The 4,617-nt window shown below is 48.1% G+C and overlaps 1 pseudogene; it reads left to right on the top strand.

Moving 5' to 3' along the window:
- Positions 1–2,560: 2,560 nt before the first annotated feature.
- Positions 2,561–3,190, top strand: LOC118720382 (annotated as a pseudogene).
- The last annotated feature ends 1,427 nt before the right edge of the window (positions 3,191–4,617 follow it).

The raw sequence follows: 4,617 nt of genomic DNA, 5'->3' as shown, positions 1-4,617 counted from the left end.
GAGGGGGGAGAGAGGAGGGAGAGAGAGAGAGGGGGGAGGAAGGGGAGGGAGGGAGGAGAGAGAGAGGGAGCGAGAGAGCGAGAGGGGGGGGGGGGAGAGAGCGCGGGAGAGAGAGGAGAGAGAGAGAGGGAGGGGGGGCGAGAGAGGAGGAGAGGGGAGCGAGAGAGTGAGGAGAGGAGAGAGAGAGGGCGAGAGAGCGAGAGAGAAGAGAGGGAGGGAGGGGGAGAGAGAGAGAAAGAGAGAGAGAGAGGGAGGGAGGGGAGAGAGAGAGAGAGAGAGAGAGAGAGAAGCCCGTGCACACACAGCAGCGAGCTGGCCCCGAAAGGCTGCAGAGAAGTTTTTGTACTAAAGGAGCCAACCACTGTTAGGAAGCAGGACACACCTCTGAAACACACAGCGTCGTGAAAGCAATGTGCTTGCCAGTGCGGACACAGCGCCAGCGGGCTGTCCCCCAGGGCCCGGGCTGAGAATTGCCAAGCAGCACAGACATGCCTTCCTTGCTCTGGGGGCCTGGCTTCTGAGGACTGCCATGTTGCCAATCCCCTGGCGCCTCCCTCTCCAGCACAGCGGGCCGTGCTGGTGGGGAGAGGGGAAGAGGCACCCACAGGGGGTCACAAAAGCCAGAAAGGAGGAAGAAGAGACGAGCTTGTTCTTCCAGTGCTCTCTTTCCCTTCACCCAGTGACGGATTTCCCCAAGTGAATGCAAGATTTAGTTGGCCAGCCTTTGAAACACTTAACTTGCTGAACTTGCTGGGGTGTGTGAGATCACACAACATAAGAAACAGCCGGGCACTGGTGCAGACGCAGACGCAGACCAGAGCTGAGGGCCCTGGGTCTGCGCTGAGTGTGCTTGGGGAGTCTCCACAGCCTTCTGGGAGTCTCCTCTGTGTCTGTCAAAGGAGGGAGTTGAATCAGGAAATTTCAAGGCCTGGACGTCCTTCCTGTGCTTGAGCCACTAGGGGGCGCTGCCAGTGAAGAAACAAGTAAGAGCAAGTACCGAGACGCCTGCTGCGCTGGTGGCGCCACCTCCTCACAGGTCACAGCCTCACAACCCATAAGACGGTTGCAAAATGTGTTTTTAATACTGAAAACTGGGACTCACTTGAAGCCCATCCATAGTGGATAGTGAATCACGTACCATGGCACACTCTGTAGCTATTAATACAACTGAAGTGGATCTTTAGCTCTCGCATGGAAGGATGTCCAGAATACATTAAGTGAAAAAGGCATAGCCTGCTACAATGGTGACTTTATTTATGTGAACATCCAAAGAGTGAAGAAAAAACACACACAAAAGCAACCCAAGAGTTCTCTGATATTAATAGTATGGAGGGAAAAGGACTTCATAGCGAAGATTGAAAAGCCATAGAAGAATGACAAATTCGACTACATTAAAATAAACACTTACCCTAGCCAGTTTGGATGAGTGAATAGAGCATCTGCCTGCGGACTGAAGGGTCCCAGGTTCAATTCCGTTTAAGGGCACATGCCCAGGTTGCGGGCTCGATCCCCAATAGGGGGCTTGCAGGAGGCGGCCAATCAATGATAGTCTCATCATTTGTTTCTATCTCTTCCTCTCCCTTCCTTCTGAAATCAATAAAAATATATTTAAAATCACTTAAAAAAGCATGCATGGTAGAGACAACACAGCTTAGTAAAACCAAAAGATAAATGAACGGGAAATTTAAAAAATGTTTTCCGATCCTATCATAGACCAAGGGCTGATCTCTCCCTAATTAGCATAGAGACGGAAATCAGTAAGAAGAGTAATAATGGGAAAATGGGCAAAGGATATGACAAGTCACAGAAAAGAAACTATTAGCAGATCTAAGATACATTAAAAGATATTCACCCTAAAAATAAGATAAAAGCAAATTAAAATCATATTAATACTATTTTTCACTTCTCAGATTGCAAAAACCTGGGAATGGTGAGGGACACGGAGAAAGAGACCTTCTCAGAAGGCACTGGTGGGAGTATATTGGTACAGCCGTCTACAGAAAGCAATTTGGAAATGTTTATAAAAGTTACGAATGGGGGTCCCGGAGGGAGGAAGACAGGTTGCGGAATGGTGTCTCCTTCTCTTTGCCCTGCAGCCCACCCCCTGGCCCCCAGCCAGCCTCCAGGGAGAAGCCCTGAGCACCGCCCATCCCCTCCCACAGCTGCGCCGTGGCCGCCAGCAGGCAGAGCTGCACGTGCTGTGAGCAGTCCTCCGTCATATTGGTATGTTGACCTGGGCAAAGTTGCTAGAAATCTTTCCAAAAGCGAATTTGGTTTTGGGCTGATCAAACTGGATGTAAAAACAAGTAATACAGTGATATGGAATTCTCAGCATCTGTTCATCTAACAGAGTTTCCCAAACTTTTGACATATGTGTACCCCTTCTATAATTTTCGTAACGCTGAGTACCCCTCGTACTCATGAGAACGTAGAATTAGGCGCAGCTAAGCACGGTGCAGTGCATATCCCCACCAGACTCCGGTGCAACACGTACCCCCACCAAACTCTTCCCGTACCCCTGGGGGCCCATGTACCTCACTTTGGGAAACACTGGTCTAACACAGACACAGGTAAAGTCACTGGACCTGGGAGACCAAACAGAAATGGGTGAATATGTCCTCCTTTCACAGGGGAGCGGGACAATGGTAATGGGAACAGAGACCACAATTCAAGACTAGATTTGTCCAGGTTTGAAACTGGCATTTAATACCACCTCTTCACCAAGCACGGAAAGAAAAGTGGTGAAGCCAGGGCTTCCCACAGAGGGAATGCCTAAACCCACGTTGTGCCTTGACTTTCTGGTGCTGGACCTGCGATCACGGTGCGTCAGCCTTTGGTTGCGAGGGCTGGCTGTGGGTTCCAGATGACCCTTGCCAGGGCCAAGGCAGAGCTGACAGGACTGGGGACTCCCGCCACACCCTGGTGTCAAGGAGGGGACAGAATTTGGAGTATCAGTTTATTAGAAAGTGTGTGAGGTCTCAGCACTTCAGTAAACCCTGTTTGGACATCATGCACCAATGGCGCTAGCTTTGGCATTGCAGTGAAGTATCCGTTGGATCCCACTGCTGCCATTTCTGCAGAAGTGAACAACTCTAGTCTGATTGGAGTGGGCTCACTCAGACCTGAGCCTGGCGCCCGTCCCCTGCCTGCCCGGCAGGTGGGAAGAGCATCGTGTGGAGGCTTAGTCTAGCTGAAAGAAGCCCCTGGGGATGAATATGAGAAGGTTTGGCCTTCATATACTTCCAGGGTGACCAGCAGGTCCCCCCCCCCCCCCCCCCCCCTGCCGCCCGCTCCAGAAGGCGGTCAGAACAAAGTGATCGGAATAAGAGCTGCACTTCAAACATCTAGGCAGTTGCTTGTTCTCTGGTTTCTGGTGGAATTGGTGATGTACCCAGTTACAATGCGACATTCTGCAGCCACTATGCATCACCTAATGTATTTAACTGCTGAATGCACTACCCACCAATAGACCTTTATGAAAACTAAAAAAAATTACAAATGTATACGCCTTTTGGCCCACAATTTCACTTCAGAAAATGTATTCTACCAATATCCTTCACCATGCACAAATGATGTATCTATAAAATTATTAATTGCAGCACTAGTTCCAAAACATTGGAAATAACCTAAGTGTCCAAACAGGAATGATCACAAAATTATGATACATCTGTATAATGCAATGTTATGTAGCTATAACAACAACAACAAAAACACAATAAACTTTTTTTTCTAATGTGCTGATATAAAAGATTCTTGAACTGGAAAAGTGCAGAATAATATTATAGTATGCCTTCTTTTGTGAAAAGGGAAGGATAAAAATGTTTCTTGTCGCCTATGTTACTTTATTATATACTTAAAAAATTGAAAATTGTGTAAGAAAGCAAGCATTGGTTGTCTGTTGTGGGAAAGAGGTGGAAATGCTGTTTTAAGTTTTTAATTACATATAGTACTTACTCTCGCTCCACATGCTAACTTCTTCTCGACTTTAACTGTCATGCACACAAAATCAACTGACAGGCCACCGACAGGCCATAGCCCACAATTTGAAACCGGAAATGCTCTTCTCCAGTCGCCAGGTTGGAGGTGCCTAGGCTGAGTCGCGGTGAGTGCCTGCCTCAGGCTGGGAGCCTGGCAGGATTCTTCCTGAGCTCTGGCTCTCCTTGTGTGGAACCTAGGTGTGTGCTGCCTGAGCAGATCCCCGTCAATGCACAGTTTATGTGTCCGAATCCTTCCATTCGCAAAGCGATGCTTTGTTTTGGTGGTTCTTGTTCTGTGGTGAGCTCCACATCCATGGAAGTGTGCAGACAGAGGCTGCTGGTGTGGAATAAAGGGAGTCAGCTTTGGAACCATGGTTAGACCAAGTGATCTGCACAATCTTTATTTTTTAAGGTGTTTTTACTATGGTAAAATATATATAGCACAAAACTTGCCAACTTAACCACTGGCCAGTGTACAATTCAGAGGTTTTAATCAAATTCACAATGGCATGCGGCCGCCACTACTATTTCCCAAAGTTTTGATCACCCCAAATAGAAATTCAGTAATCATTAAGCAATAACTCCTCATGACTCCTTCACCACAGCCCCTGGTAACTTCTATTCTATTTTCCTTCTCCAC

This window comes from Pipistrellus kuhlii, unplaced genomic scaffold (genome assembly GCF_014108245.1).
Source record: "Pipistrellus kuhlii isolate mPipKuh1 unplaced genomic scaffold, mPipKuh1.p scaffold_m20_p_168, whole genome shotgun sequence".
NCBI classification, from domain to species: domain Eukaryota; kingdom Metazoa; phylum Chordata; class Mammalia; order Chiroptera; family Vespertilionidae; genus Pipistrellus; species Pipistrellus kuhlii.
This window is presented reverse-complemented; position numbering and strand designations above follow the sequence as displayed.